This window comes from Vigna umbellata, chromosome 1 (assembly GCF_029865625.1).
Source record: "Vigna umbellata cultivar VRB3 chromosome 1, Vumbellata_1.0, whole genome shotgun sequence".
Lineage (NCBI taxonomy): Eukaryota > Viridiplantae > Streptophyta > Magnoliopsida > Fabales > Fabaceae > Vigna > Vigna umbellata.
In genome coordinates, this window is record NC_142165.1 from 57,518,163 (window position 1) to 57,535,546 (window position 17,384).

Sequence of the window (17,384 nt, forward strand, 5' to 3'; positions counted from 1 at the left end):
CTTAAGGATGTCAGAGAGGCAATTTGTTTATGTTGTCTAAGAAAAAAGTGAAATGTTGTTGGTGAATTGCTGTGAAAGAGGGAAGTGTTGGCGAATATATATAGTGGGAGGGGTGAAATAAAATGAGGGAGATGGTGTGAGTGGAGTGAATGAGGTGATAATGCGTTTGCGATTTGGTAGTGAAATTGAAGGGGATTGATTTGTAGGTTTGCATTAATCAAGTGGTAAGATTGGTGGAGACAGAGGATAGCCAGCTAAGGGGAGAGTTGGCGTGGATAATAACAACACGAGATGGCGACATGAGGACAAATCCCGTGTACCCTCAAACTCTTTGGCACATCACAGAAATCAAGGGGAGGGACCCTCACATATACAATGTTTCAATGCAGAAACTATCTCTCCAAAAATGATTGTCTTTCTTGCTTCGACACTGCCTCCACCCAAATCCGCAACTGCTCCAAAGCCAATGGTGCCAGAGTTATCTACAACGATTGCTTCCTCAGGTATCTATCTGTCTATTCATTCAAATATATTTAAATTCACTTAGATTTTGCTGTTTGAAATTCTCAAAATCTGACAAGGTTCATAGAGGTATGTAAATGTGGAAAGTTTTCACTTGCATGCAACGCTTGGTATAAATTAGTTCCTGCTTAATGTTTTTTCAAATAGAAATAATGACAAGCTACCAAAAACAGTATCAGATTGCGTTTTGTTCGAAGCAATTTAATCTTCGACAATTTTTTTGCATTTGATGTAGTATACTCCACAACACAACCCTTTTATTTGTTATTATCAACTATTTTATTATGAAAAGTCGTATCTATATCATTTATTTCAAAATCTAAACTTGTGTTCCGTTGCAGGTGACATACTGGGAGCAACTGAGTTAAGAGGACCAGTTAACTACAAATATAATGATTTGAAAGCTGCAACTAAAATTTTCAGTGCTGAAAATAAACTTGGAGAAGGAGGTTTTGGTGCTGTATACAAGGTGAATTTATGTTTTGTATATTTTAATAACATAATTGCAAGCATCCTAATGACATTGATTAATGTGTAAGATTTTTTTAAAAGCTGTCAAAATATTCTCTTTTATTTGAAGTTTTTGTTTATGTTTGCAATTAATAAACAAATAATCATTTTCCTAATGCCCTTTACAAGTTTTTAAAAGTATTTTAATTTAAAACTAGAATGTACCAAACATAGGCTAAAAGAAATGAAGAGCATTTTGGGTGGATGGCAGGGTCTATTCTGAGTGGAAAGGTCTACACCAATCAATCACCCATAATATATAAATATATATGCATGTTGTACCTTTCACAAAAGTTCAAAAAACCAGATTCAACCTTCTGATGAAGACTATAATTTATAAGGCAAAGTTTCCAAATAAAAGTAGGAAAAAGCTATAGCTAGCTAAGTACAGGTAGGTTTGATTGAAGAAATTAAGAAAATTATAATTTGTTTATATAGTTTTCTAATCTCAAATTTTGTGAAGTCGTTATCAGTGACAATTAATTTGTGGTTGATTAAGAGTGCAGAATTTTTATATTACCAACATGTAAATATTGATAAGCAGACATGATGGAATCCTACTTGACTTAGTTTTCCTTTTGTATTTTTACTTTTCCTAGCTTAGCTCTTAAGGAGTATGGGTTACTATAAATACCCAACTCCTCTCTTGTATTAGCACTTTTGAGCTTAATGAGAATTAAATTTTCTGAAATCAGAATAATTCTCTCTTGAAAGTCATAGGCTAGAGAGTCCAAAGACTCCCTCTAGCCACCTTCCAAGCACACTCTCATTCTTCCATTTTCTTCAAACTTCACGGTGCTTCTCTTTCGTTTCCACGCTGAGCCTCCACTGCCACATCTGGCACGCGTCAGCTGCCAGTACGTCTCCAGCTTCCTTGCATCAGCGCTCTTCAGCCACGCGTTCTCTGTCGAACGCATCACTTTCCATTTTCCCACTCTCGCATCCACATTTCTCTCATTTTCTATTTCGAAGAAACCTCATCTGCTAGGGTTTCTCCCTCTCAAACGCATCATCATCACAGTAAGCCTCTACTCCATTTCTATCTTCACAGATCCACGTCTCTTCCTCCGTAAGTTTCATTCCTCTTCATGAATATACATCTCCTTCCATATTTGCACCTCATCTTCACCATTTCTTTTGATTTCCACCGATTAAAACCTTGTTTCACCTTCGATCCAGACTTTTCACCGATTGTTTTCCTCCAATCTTATGTTTGAACCGATTAATCGGTTCATTTTGAGTTTTCCCTCTTTTCTAGGGTTCGTTCATGATTTTAGGATTTTCTATTCGAGTTTAACCTTCTGTTCTTGTTCTTCTTCGAGTTTTTGTCCATTCCGCTGCGTCTTCACTCGTCGGAGAAGCTTCGAGGAGTCCGAATCGAGCTCGCACAGCTTCGGTCGTCAGCTTCTCGGGCGCTCGTCCATCAAGTGGTATTCAGAGCAAGGTCGAACACGCTTCGAAGGTAAGTATCTCGGTTCGTCTGTTCTGAGTTTTCTTCCATTTTTGAGTTGTTTGATTTTATTCTGTTCTTGTGTTTGATTCGCGTCTCTGTCTCTGTCTTTGTTTCTAGTTTTGTGTTTTGATTCTGTCTTGATTCTGATTTTGTGCTTCAATTTTTCGCATTGTTCATTATCTTCATTGAATGTCTTGTGTTGATTTCGCGTTTGTTCAATTTATGTGTTTAGGTTTCCAAATTCTGATAAGGTTGTGTATCCTGTGCTTGAGTCATTATTTTTTAGTCTTTTCCTCATTTTAATCGGTCCATTTGTTCATTTGAGTCATTTTCATTGATGAATCATATTCTGTCATGTTTACAGTTATGTTTAATTGCTTAAAATGTCATAAATTCTGTGTTCAAAGCTGTATTTGATTTTTTTCCTGAGATTCTGGATTATATGATCAGTGGCTGTACACCATATGAGCTATGATACAGTCATTGTGAGCTCGGGTGCATGCAAAAGTGATATTAATCTCAGATCTGACTGGCTGATTGAAGTATAAGCTGTTTTGAATTTAACATTGAGATGCATCTGATTGATTGAGCCAGTACCATGTGCATACTATATAAGCAATGAATTGCTTTGGCAAAGCTTGGTTGCACTGAGAAAGCTCCATTAGAGTCTCATTTGCAGTTGGCCGATCTGTATTGCTTTGCTTGAGTCTAGTTATTTTGTTTCAAATCTGGTTTAGCACATAGATCATTGCTAAACATCTTTCATTGTTGATTTAGTGTCTTGTTCAAGTTTGAGTTGCTGTTTCTGGTTCAATTTAAGTGTTCAAAGGTCATTTGATTCATTAAGTCAAAATTTGAGTGGAAGAGTTGCTTAATTTGAGTAATTTGGGCCTGACTAAGTCCAATTTTGAGATAATGTGTTTCTGCATCTATTTGCTTTACAAACAAGTTTGTTTTAGTTGTTTGAAACTGATGATGCAAAGAAACCACGAATTATAGCTGCCTTAAGCATTTTCACTCTTTAAACCACCAAATTTTTGGCATTTTTCATTCACAAGTTGCTAGTTGGTTGTCTTTTCTGAAATCTGTGATTGGTGCATGTGAAATTGAGTTGTCATTGCAGCAAAAGCTTGGTCGTTCTGTTTTTATATAAAAAAAAAAAACAATTGACAAAAGAAACATTTATATAGTTATAAAAAGCTGAAAGACCAGTGCAATTAACTTTTCTGAAATCTGATGCACCAGAAAACTGTTGTTCTCTATTAGCATTTCATCAAACAGTTTCACTCAATTGCTTTGAGCTTAAAATTTTGATGATATTGCAACTTGTTTCTGTTTCTTGATTTAATAATCTGTTCTAGTTCTATTCATTAGGATTCTGTTTGTGTTCCAACCTTTCTAAATTGCCTGTTTCTTGCTTGTCTTGGTTGATAACTCTGGTTTTGTTTATCACATGTGCAATCTATTCTGCTGATCTTAATTTGAAGCTTTTACTTGCTTTATTCATCTGATCTAGAGTTGTCTTAAGCAATAGATCTGTTGTTCTGTCATTGTTTTGTGGCTGTCCTGTTCTATTCTGGTTTCTGATTCCTGACCTAGCCTTTGCCTGTTTGAGAAGTTGTTACACTCTGATTTCTGGAATTTGAAAGAAGGTTTGTGTGCTTGGTAGCATCTTAGGTGGTGGTGGTCTAAAAGACTCTCAAGCCTTGAACTGCCAAGGGAGAATCTCCCTTCCAAACCTTTTCATTTATGTGCTTTAAATTTCAAAAGAGAAGCCTTGAGTGTTGTGAGTTTTGTGAGGCTAACTTAGCCCAATTCCTTGGCATATTTGTATGAGAGAATCAGTTTTTACATAACTGTACTCTAACTGTTTACTTCTACAGAATCAATAATGTGTTTGGGATTCTTTTAAATAGTTGCAACAGACCAGAACCTTCACTGATACAGTTGTAGAACTTCAACAGAGTTTAGCTTAAGCAACCAGAAGCAGAATCAATTCACGTGGGAGTGTTAAACTGAAGGGAGTTTCTTTCACCTTAAACTAATTCTGTTTGATTGAACTATGCCTGTTATAGCTTGTCTTTGATTAGCATAATTTCAAGTGTTGAATCTGGTATGACAGTTCTTGTAAACTAAGATTAGCCAATCTGAATTCCGAATTGGAATTGTTCTGCCTTGTGTTGGATTAATCTGATTTTTGATTAGACTGGGTGGTTGTTAATCAGTTTGGTTTCAGCTTAGATTTTACATTTCTTTGAATCTGGTATAATGACCATTTACATGTGTTTAATAGAATCTGGTTTGATTTTGGTGTATGTAGAACTGATTTGTTTGAGAGTTTAGCTTGAGCAGGAAATTACTGAGAAAACAGCAACCTAAGCATTTAATTTGGAAGCTTTGAAATAAAGGGAGTTATCTAGTTTAATTGCTTCTGACTGTTTAAACTCTTTTGGATTTAAATTGTTCATTGTTGGATTGCATGATCTGCTGAATTGGTGTGAATTATCTGTGCAGAGTTGCTTTCATTGGAATTCAATTTGTGTACAAGTTTACTTGAGCAGCAGCAGAATTTTAATGGAAAGTTTAGAAAGCTTGTGCAGCCAAGAGAAAGGGAAGTTCTTACTGCCCTATATTTTTTTTGTGTGCAATCTGCTTAGCTAAGGTTTTTTTTTTTAAGTGACAGAAACTTTGTACAATTGTTTGTAGGATGAGACTAGCAAGGAGATTCAAGAGAATTGATTCCAGCAACATCAAAGTTGAGCAACAAAGCTGAATGAAGTGGACCAAGTACCAAAACCGTAGCAGCCTAGTATAGTTATTTTCTTTTGTAATTGTTTTCCTTTAATTTGTTTGTAATAGGCTTGTGTTAGCCTACTGTTAGTTTCATTTTTGTTGTGTAAAAGGGCCTTTTATAAAGTCCAAGTTCTTTGGAAGAGTCCTTGGTGCTCTTTCAAACTCTTGGCAACTTTATTTGCTTTTATTTTTAGCATAGCTAGACAGGTGAATGTGTCTTGTTAGCCAAAGCTACAAGCTTCACCATAGGAGTATATATTGATTTGATTTGTGTATCTCGTAGGGTCATTAGAGTCCGCTGGTTTCCTTAGTATTTTGTTTCTTTGATTTTGTGTTCTACGTTTAGGGGTGATTTAGGCTAAAAGGGATTAAACTCTAAGCCTTTTCACATTAGAGTCCGAGAGTCTAGTCTTTTATTTGTGCTTAATTGTTTGAGTTGTGTACTTTGTTTCTAAAGGTGATTTTAGTTTAAGGGGTAATTAGTTAGTAGCCTAAGACATTTCTGGCAAGGCAAGACTTGGTACTTAAGCAGCTCTTTAGCTCACCTCTCTTACCTGGGACTTGTCTAAGTGAAAGTTTTGAACCCTTTAGATTAAGAAAACTTTTAAAAACAAAGATGTCTTCTTATGGTTCATATAGGTCTTCTAGGTTAGATAAAGTTGATGAAATGTTTAAACAAGCTAGGAATCTTCCATCATTTGGTAAAGACATAGGTGCATTAACATATCTAGCTTGGGAAAAAGAAATTGATAAAATAAATCCTTGGTTTTGTGAAGAGAGTGAATATTATGTTCTTAGTATATATCTCTCTAAGTTAGAAGAGCATGCAAGTGAGTGGTGGGATGAAAGACAATATCATGTTAGGAAAGGTAGAAAGTCCTCAATACGTGATTGGCATGATTTAAAAGCTTGCATGAGAAGAAAGTTTTTGCCTTCAAGCATTAAAAGAAACCTAGAACTAATTAGGGATTGCATTAATAATGGAAAATTATTTCTTGAGAGTTTAAATGATCATGGGTTTCTTCGTAGAGAATTAGAATTTGGGGCAAGACTTAAGGAGATCAAGGATAAGAAAAGAGAACGAGAGATTGAGAGAAAAGAAAAGAAAGAAAAGAAAGAAGAAGAGAAGAGAGAGAGAGAACAAATAGAGAAAAGAGAAGAGAGAAGAAGAGAGGAATTAAGAAGAGAAGAAGAGAGAAAAGAAGAAAAGAGAGAAAGGCAAGAAAAAGAGAAGAAAGAAAAGGAGAAATTGTTACTGATGACAAATCCTATTCTTTCAAAGACGGTGGAACCTAAAAGGGAAGGTTTCCAAATCTTTACTTCTTTTCCAATAATTGATTACTTTTCAATTTTTATCTTCTCTTTCAAACAAATTGTCATCTCATATTCTATGCAAACTTTTTCAAAATATGACAATTTAAATCTTGAATTATTCAAATCTTTTAGGAAAGAAATAACTCAAGATGAAAGTGAATTTGGACTTCTAGAATTTCCAAATGTGATAACACAAAATATTAGAAGTCCTTATTTCCTTGTTTTTATAAAAAAATTCTTTCTTGGATTGGTATTAATTGAAAATATATTTGATGTTTATTGCAGATTTGTGTTTGATCCAGGAGGAAGAAAAAGTTAATATAAAAGAATAAGGCCACTCCAAGATGGCCATGCTCCCAAAGATTGTGTGGGGTTTCTTCATAAGGCGATTGCCAGATTTGAGGACAAATCTTTTCTTAAGAGGGAGGGCATGATGGAATCCTACTTGACTTAGTTTTCCTTTTGTATTTTTACTTTTCCTAGCTTAGCTCTTAAGGAGTATGGGTTACTATAAATACCCAACTCCTCTCTTGTATTAGCACTTTTGAGCTTAATGAGAATTAAATTTTCTGAAATCAGAATAATTCTCTCTTGAAAGTCATAGGCTAGAGAGTCCAAAGACTCCCTCTAGCCACCTTCCAAGCACACTCTCATTCTTCCATTTTCTTCAAACTTCACGGTGCTTCTCTTTCGTTTCCACGCTGAGCCTCCACTGCCACATCTGGCACGCGTCAGCTGCCAGTACGTCTCCAGCTTCCTTGCATCAGCGCTCTTCAGCCACGCGTTCTCTGTCGAACGCATCACTTTCCATTTTCCCACTCTCGCATCCACATTTCTCTCATTTTCTATTTCGAAGAAACCTCATCTGCTAGGGTTTCTCCCTCTCAAACGCATCATCATCACAGTAAGCCTCTACTCCATTTCTATCTTCACAGATCCACGTCTCTTCCTCCGTAAGTTTCATTCCTCTTCATGAATATACATCTCCTTCCATATTTGCACCTCATCTTCACCATTTCTTTTGATTTCCACCGATTAAAACCTTGTTTCACCTTCGATCCAGACTTTTCACCGATTGTTTTCCTCCAATCTTATGTTTGAACCGATTAATCGGTTCATTTTGAGTTTTCCCTCTTTTCTAGGGTTCGTTCATGATTTTAGGATTTTCTATTCGAGTTTAACCTTCTGTTCTTGTTCTTCTTCGAGTTTTTGTCCATTCCGCTGCGTCTTCACTCGTCGGAGAAGCTTCGAGGAGTCCGAATCGAGCTCGCACAGCTTCGGTCGTCAGCTTCTCGGGCGCTCGTCCATCAAGACATTTGTTTATTTGTGTAACTTTTGTAAAATTAGTTTTAATTTTTAAATAATTAATCAATTGATTCTATCAAACATCACTTTAGGAAATGAGGGTTTAACATTAAACTTGTTCTAAAATTCTTATCCTTATTTTATATGTTAAATTTATATTAATTTTCCCCTACCATATGGAAGAAGTTGCTTCCAGCTATGGTTAGTGTGCCTCCACTCTTATGATAATTTTCTATATAAATTATAATAGCAAAAGGAATTAAGAAAAATAAGTTAATTAAGGTAGCTTATGTTTACGTTCAAATTAACATAGTGTTGGGGATTCAATTATTTAACTCAAATATTTATCATGCTATGTTTGCTGTTCTTCAAATATTTAACTCAAATCCATATATAATTACATTCAAAATCAATTATTTATCATGCTATGTTTGTTGTTCTTTGACAGTTGTAATTTTTATTGTATTGTTATGTCATAGTTATTTTATTTATATATTTTATTCTAACTTTGAAATTCCAATTGCTTTGCCTGAGCTGTTTATGCATTTAAATTTCAAATGTGATTGTCAATCTGGTTCTTGCTCCATTTGCACTGAGATAAATTCTGTTACACAGCCAGAACTAAGAGTCCTAATAGATGCACCTAACTTTGAACTTGATTGTTGTGCAGAATTAAAGGAAGCAAAGAATGCTAAAAACACTAAGGCAATTATTTGGGAGGAGGAAAGTGCATAAAGGCTTGGAAAGATCTCCAGCCTACTGCCACACACACAACAGCTGCCAGTGGAAGGAGAGATGTTGCTGCAGTAGAGAGCTGGGAAGGAGGAAGGCAAGGAAGCCATGGAGACACTGCTGAAAAGAGTGGCTTGTAGTTTTAGTTTTAGTTTATAAGAAAAGAGTGGTCTATTTGAACAAATTTTCTTCTTACTATAGCTTGTAGTTTTAGTTTTCTTTTTCCAGCTTTATTCTTGTACATGTTGTGTTCAGTTTTCTTGATTCTGTTGTACATATTTCTTGTTAAATTCTAATTCTGCATGTTTGATCTGTATATATCTTTGGTTTGTCTGTGTTGTTATTAGGAAGCCTTACTCACTCACACATTAAGGACAATGTGCCTCTTAAGTGTGGGGGTGGGAAGGTATAAATTTAAAAATACTTGTTCTTATGTAAATAACTGTTTAGCATTAGTTTTAGTAATAAAATAGGGATAATTACCGAAGGCTTTTGCCCTTCGGAAATTACCGAACGCTTTCGCCCTTCGGTAATTACCGAAGGCTTTTGACCCTCGGTAATTACCGAAGGCTTTTGGCCCTCGGTAAATGTTAGCGACAAGGGATTACCGAGGGCTCTTTGGCCGTCGATAAGCCTTCGGTAATTACCTTTTACCGACGGTTTTGGGCTGTTTTCGAGGGCTTCTGGCCTTTGGTAATGCCTTTCTTTTTTGTAGTGAAAATGAACATTTTTTCTAAAAAAAAAGGCCATGGCCCACAAGGCTTTTGAAGATATTTTGGCCCCGTGGGCTTTTTCTACGAGGGACTTTTTGGCCCTGTAGATTTTTTTGGCCCCAACCCAAGTGGGTTAGGGCCAAACCATGTAAGGAGGGCCAAATTGACATGTCTATATAAAATTATAATGAGTCTCATTAAAATTAATTAATAATTAATCAAACAAATATAAAAATGTTAATATAACTAAATTATATATTTCATATAATTAAAATAATAAGTAATTTTTTATATAATTATAAAATTGTTAAAAAATTAAAAAATACAAAATCATATATAAAAAATATATATCTACATTATTAAAATATCATCATAAATAAAAATAAACTAATATATTATACAAAAACATTAAATTTATAAAATAATTATATATAACGTGCTAAATACAAAAGTATAAATATAAACTAATAAGATCTTCGAAAATACATTATTAAAATACATCAAAAATATATTAGAAAATAATACATCAAAACATGTAAATTACATTGTTAAAATATCTTCAAAAATAATATAAAAGTAATAGCAATAAACCAATAAAAACAAAAGTTTAAAAAATATTACCCTTAACGGGTCAACAGATGTCAACATCCGTTGAAGGTAAAACGGATATCCACATCCGTTTTACGTTCATTGGATGTTGACATCCGCTGACGGATGCTCACATCCGTTTAAGGGTAATTTTTTTTTAGGATTTATTACGCACCTAGGACGAACCTTTGAACTGCACCTTCACCACTTTCACCACTGCACCTTCAAGCACCACCATCTAGACTAACCTCTGACACCATTAGATGAGTTCCTTGCACCACCACCAACCTTTGCAACCTCTCATTAAGCATTCCACGAAACACACTCACACCACCACCACCACAGCATAATCCATTACACTCTCACAACACAATGAAACAATGAAACATCAGAGGTAAATAGGAAGAAGAGCTTATGTGCTTGCCATTGCATGCATTCATATAGGGGACCATTAATAGGTTGTTAATGAGGAAGTTGAAAAATATTAACCCTAAAAATTAAATTTTACTGAAGGACAAAATAGAAACGGAAAGGTACTGGGAGAAGTCTATGGTGGTGTAAGGAGCAACGCTCTAACTTTCATGCATTTTTGGGTCATCATGAAAGCCCATTAAAAAAAGTAAAATAACCTTTTTAATATATCATTTGGACTCACCTGAAAGGTGGAAAAAATGAAGAAGGACCTTTTGTACATTTGAAAAGATAAAGCTACTCCAAGAACCGAATACAGTCTATTAGAATCGAATACAACTGCTCATAGAACCAAATACAACCTATTGAAATCAAATATATTTTCTGGAATTAAATACATTTTTCTCTGAAATCGAATACATTTTTAAAATCAATTACATATCCGTTGAAATCGAATACATGTTCTCTAGAATCTAATAAATCTCCATTGTGTTTTGTTGTGAATTGGAATCAGATATATAGTTCTTGAAATCGATTCCAGCCACAACAAAAATTGTTTAAACATTTCTTCTTAAATCCTTACATATCCGGGCAAAGTGTCATGATTCAAAATTCACCTATCTCAAAATCTTCGATTTCATTAGCGAATAAATCACCACAAACACAAACAAATGTAAATTAGCTCGCAATTCTATCTTTGTTAATAAGTGCCATCTATGAAAACGAAGAAAGCCAAAGTCTTGCATTCCAGTTGGGAAGAGAATCATGGCTGAAATAGAAATTATGGAAAGAGAGGTAAAACAAGATTTCAGAACTATTGACTTTGAATTCAAATTGAATTAAAAAAAAAAACAAGAGTTTAGCAAAAAATATCCCTTGCATTGTTTGCCAAAACATTAGCAAATGGGTTGACTTTTCTGCAATTATGTTGCTTTATATCTTATAAAAAAATTGCAACTGATTTAAAGATTTCAGTTGAGAGAATAGTTTAAAAGGAAATGATTATAAATATGACCTAAATCAATCCGTAAAAGTCAAATTCTGGATAAAATCAACTAATAAAATTTAATAGAAAAAGAGCAAAGCCAGGTAATGGATTCGCGACTCAGACGACTTAAAAATTTTAAATTCTTCACAAGTCGTTGAGAAATACTATTTAAATGGGAAATGGAGGTTCGAAGGTTATTTATGAAAAGAAATTATTTAAATGAAGAATAAGTCAATAACTCTATTTTGTATTAGATTTCTTTATAATTACCTTATATTAAATAGTTTTCAAATTAAATATTTAATAAATTAAATTTTTATTTAAGTTTCTTTATAATATTTTCTCTATAAATTAAGTTTTCTAATATATAAAATATTAATGTTATTTACATTATAAATTAGTCTTAATTATTTTTATTTAGTTAAAATAAAAGAAAAAAAAACAGATTAAAAAATTGAAAAGTTGTAATATTAGTAACTTGGAAAATTTGTAAATAATATCGTATTTAAGGAATTAAATTGAAATTTAACATTTTAAATATTTAATTTAATGAAAAAGAGAGAGTTTATATTAAAGTTATATTTGGTTTCAAAACTGAAGAGTTTTTAGGTTTTTGCACCAAACTAGACATATTTGCCTTTAATATTATCAAAATGGGCAAATTCAACCAAATTTACGAAAATGGAGAAGTCGTGGGGCCCCCAAACGACTTCAATTGAAGAAGTCGTGCCCCCCTGCACGACTTCACACTGTTCATATGTACAGTGTGAAGTCGTGCACCCAAAAAACGACTTTTGATGACCGTAATCGATTACAATGTAATGGTAATCGATTAGAGAGTGTTGAAATCGTGACCCCCCTGCACGACTTCAAATCAGTATGGCAAAATCGCACTGGTAATCGATTACCAGGTTGTTTTTGGTGCAACAATCATTCTGGTAAGCGATTACAAGGTTGTTGTAATCAAATCGATGACTGATATATTACTATTAATATTTCTTATTAATATTTATTTTCTCTTTTCCTATAACACAACCAATACATAACATATGTAAAATGAAAAATCATTTTCATAAACCAATCAAAAACACACTGGTAATCGATTATAGCAACCCTGTAATCGATTACCAGAGTGCTTCTTGCAACACAACAAACCTGGTAATCGATTACCGAAATGTCGTAATCGATTACCAGTACGTTTTCTGCCTACTCATTTCAAGTCCTGCAGAAGTTGTTTTTGGGGTGCACGACTTCAACACTGTACATATGAACAGTGTGAAGTCGTGCAGGGAGGCACGACTTCTTCATTTGAAGTCGTTTTGGCCCACGACTTCACTTTGGGTCAAAATTTACCCATTTTAGTAATAAATAGGACATATTTACCTACTTTCGTGGAAAAACCGAGTTTTTAAGTTCCTCCTCGGTAATACAATGTTAAAATTGCACTGTGGTAAATTTGTCGTCTTCTTCCTTTATCTTAAATACGCCAAGAGTTGAAAAATAACGGTGAAGAAGATAATGGCAGCAACTAACCATATAGCAGCAGTTTCTTCCGCGTCATCGCAAGACACCGATGGCAATAACCACAATATCACGCGCATTGATCCAACTCTATACTTTGCTGCAGTGAAAGGAAACTTCCAAGAATTCATCAAAGTCCAGAATTTGGAGACTCTGGTCACCCCCAACAGAAACACCATTCTCCATATACACTTGACTTCTACAACAAGCCAAAAAATCCGAATCCGTTCACCTGCATCCTTTCTTCTGCAAACAATTCAGGGAAAGCGTCCAGATCTGACATTCAAGGTAGCTGTTTCAGAAGAATTCGTGAAACAGATTATTGACAAGTGTAGAGGACTAGTTCTACTGCCTAACGCCAAGGGTGAAACACCCCTTCATATTGCTGCAAAGAATGGACACTCCAGTGTCGCAAAATTATTGGTTGAACATGTCAATGCTTTTCCATCAGATATCGAGGATGGTGTTAGAGCAGAACAAAAGTTTATCAGGGCAACAAATAATGATAAGGACACTGCATTACACGAGGCTGTGCGCTATAATCACATCCAAGTAGTGAAGACCTTGTTAAAAATGGATCCTGATTACTCTTATCATGCAAATAAAGCCGATGAGACTCCTCTTTATCTTGCATCAAAAGGACGATATCAACAAGTGGCGTGTGAGATATTAACCAACATCAAATCACCCGCTTACCAAGGCCCCAATAATCAAACAGCATTGCACGCTGCAGTGATTAATCAAGATATAGGTAGCAAACCTTCCTATTTTTCATTTTAAGTTTTGATGGTAGTTTCTCATACGTTTTATTGCAGAACTAATATACTATCTGAAACCTCATATGTTTTACTTTAATTTCTTCTGTAGAATTTTTCTTCAAATGTAGATGGTAGTTGTTTTTTTTTTATTTAACTTTTTTAGTGACACGAGATGGGGTATAGGGGCAGATCAGTGACAAACAGGTGGGTTATAAATCATGAATAAGAAGAATTGAAGAATATTTATTGAACCGATGGTTTTGAGTGTTAATACAAAAGGAATGATAATAATTTCACATGACATGCAGAAATGGCAAGAGAACTTCTAAAGAATGAACATGTGAAACTGGCGGTGAAACATGCAGATAAGAAAGGTCGGAATCCTCTTCATTATGCGGTGAAAAAGAGGAACAAAGTTTTGACCGAGTTTCTGCTTGAACGAAATATGAGCATTGCATACATGCAAGATAACGAGGGCATGACAGCGCTTCACATCGCTGCTGCTGATGGAAGTTGGCAAATTATAGAAACCATTCTAAAACGCTGTCCAGATTGTTCGGAGCTAGTTGATAAAAATGGCAAGAATTTTCTTCATTATGCTGTGAATAAGGGGAGGCTGTTTACAGTTATTAGAATCACGCGCAACCAATCCATGGTTCATCTTTTCAATGAGAAAGATGTTGACGGAAACACACCCCTTCATCTCCCAAATTGCTTCATGCTTTTTGTCCCTATTATCAGTAACTTCAGACGCAAAGTCACGGCTAAGTTTGCGTACGCTAGGACAGAAGATTCAAATGCAATGTTGATGACACAGGTATAGAAGTTAGCACTTTTAATATTAACTCCGCTTCAGATTGAAACATTCTTCGCACTAAGTAGATATTTAGATATAACCAAGGTCCTTCAGTTAACTACAACGTTACCTAAGTGCAGGACCCAGAGGAATTCAATTTGGGTGGAGATAAACAAAATGAGCGATTTGATAAAAAGCCAAAGAATGAGGAAGAAAAGAGTGCGGAGCCATTTTTTACGAAGGAAGCAAAAGAGACTCATATATTAGTGGCCACACTCATTGCAACGGTGAGTTTTGCAGCTGGAATAACCCTACCAGGAGGTACCATACAAGATGGAGAACATAAGGGTAGCCCAATTATGAGAGAAAAAGCCTCTTTCAGAGCATTCATTGTATCAAACACAATAGCAATGGTTCTGGCAACTACTGCAGCACATATACATCTTTTCACGTCACTCATCACCAAAGCCAATTGGAAGGAACAATATGTCTCTGAATTGGCCCTCAACTTCACTTTATTCGCCTTATTAGCAATGATTGTTGCATTCGCTACGGCCACCTATGCGGTACTGGGGTCTTCCTTGCTTGGTATCGCCGTTATCACTCTTGCATTACTATATTTCTGTTTGATACCTCTGATAAAGGTATCCATGGCAGGGAATTAATTCATATGTAATGAATCTTCTTTTTTTCTTTCAATTACCAACTCAAATATCTATTTTTATTTTAAATTTTAAGATTAATTCATTATAAATTTTATAACTTTAAATTTCAAAAATGAATGAGATTTTAATATTTTGTTTTCCAAGACATTTGTGTATGAATAAAAGATAAATAATTTATGATTTTTTCTTTATTTCGACTGTTTCAGTCTATTAAATATTTTAATTTAAATAAACTAAATATATTATAAATCTTTCCTTCTTTGGATGAATCAATCACTATTCTCCTAATATTTCTTCACACGTGTCTTCATATATCTTTGATATTTCTTCCATCATCTTCAATGAGAATATCTTTAATAAACTAAGTCTTGTTACGGTATCCTGTTGATCATCTTGATATTTTCTGGATTGAGATCAACAAATTAAATGTTTTGATTTTATTGATCAATTCATTACTAATCTTTGTATTGCCTTTTGATTTGATATTTTTCTTTTGCATAATCTAAACTTGATTCGTATGATAGTTGTATTTAATATTTAATGCATTGAGTTGACTTTCACTGTCTAATAACTTTTCTTTGATTCATATGAGATTTTGTGTTGACTAGTTTAACACTTGTATGAGTCTCATACCTTGTCTAATAATGTTGACTTTTCTGGTCCATGAGTCTAATTGAGTCTACATTGTAGAATGTCTCATGATCTTTGTAGTCATACTTGTTCTGATTGGTCTAGTCTTTTTTAGAAATTCATTGCTTTGCCACTTTTAATTTGACTCGTCTAGTCAAAAGTGTTTCATCTTTACTCGTCTAGTGGTATTTCTTATCTTTAAGTATTCTTTCTTTCCTTTCTTTGGATTTCTTCTTCGATCTTCATGCTTTAATTTGTAAATTATCATTGTAATATAGAAGCATGTAATTTGATTATATCTTCAATATAATCTTCATATATTAATTCTCCTTTGAAATTTAACTCTTTGATATACGTTGTATATAGGATATTTTATCTTTTGATTTCTTTCTTTTACAACTTCTTTACTTGAATCTTCTTCAAATGAATTCTTCATATAATCTTTATTGTAATCCTTATTTGTAAGATATATTTTGTTGAAGCTTTTGTATGATTGAATATATTCTTTGAAGCTCTAATCCATTATTTCTTGTTTGAGATTGATGAGTTGTTGTTTCTTGAATTATATTTAGTTTATTGCACTTAAATAAACCAGGGAATTGTGTTTAATTTTCTGTTATTTCCCCGTTTTCCGAATTCTGCTTAATTTCGTCAGAAATTCGTAATTGTGCTAATTTGGGTTTTCTGAGCTGATTAAGTGCATTTCTGGTTGCAGGGAAGTTGTGGAAACATCATCTGGAGCATTGGGATATGGCGTGACACACTCAAAGGCTCAACATTTGGTCATTTAGATTCTAATTAAAGTTGTAATTTCGTTTTCTAGAAGCCCTTAATTAGAATTAGGTGTTTTGGACCCTTTTAGGGGCAATTTTGTAAAAAGACCCATTTGTAAGACATGTGCCTTTTTGGTTAGGGTTTTTAATTGATTGTGGACCCCATTTGGAAGAAAAATCTCGGCACTTTAGAGAGCCTTAGCCAGCCACACAAAGAAGACTCTTACACACTTGATATTTTTCATGTTTTGGAGCTTTTCTCTCTTAGGGTTTGTTGTATGAACACTCTTATGGAGAGCTTGACTTGGGTGTCTTGTTTTTGGCCATTTCAATGAGCAAGATGCAGATTTTATTCTTCTCTTAATTTACTCTTGGTTGTCTTAGCTTATTGGTGGTGAAAAACTATTCATTTCCACTTCCATTTGCTTGTTCTTGATGCTTGGAGTTTGAGTTTTGGAGCTTGTCTTTGCATTTCCATGGTGGATGTTGGGTTTGAGTAACTTTATATTTCGTTTTCCTCTCCCTTTGCTGCTGTTCCTCTCGTTTTTTATCTCATTCTATATGGTTGGATGATAAAAATGAAGTTCTATGTAGTTTTAGGTTGAAGAGAGCTTAAGATGATGTGTGGGTGTTGTGGGTTTAACTCTTTCCTTGCATATTTCGGTTTTGATGCTTGAGACTAGATTGGGATCAGATCTTGGTGATGTTATGGGAGGCTGGACAGAACTGGAATGGTAGTGTTGAAGATGGGTTGATGAGTAGAAGTTTGGGTTTATTGTTCTTGTGTTCATTTGTAACTTTAACTTTGGTTTCTTGAAGTTGTTCTCTGTATTGAAGAGTGGAAGAAAGCTTTTGGATGCATAATTCTTGAAGAAAAACCGTTTGGAGTTTGTAGGAGAGAGGAAATTGCTT

General features: G+C 34.4%; 1 pseudogene; it reads left to right on the top strand.

The window, feature by feature from the left end:
- Positions 1 to 12,847: 12,847 nt before the first annotated feature.
- Positions 12,848 to 15,090, top strand: LOC124846243 (protein ACCELERATED CELL DEATH 6-like; annotated as a pseudogene).
- Positions 15,091 to 17,384: the final 2,294 nt, after the last annotated feature.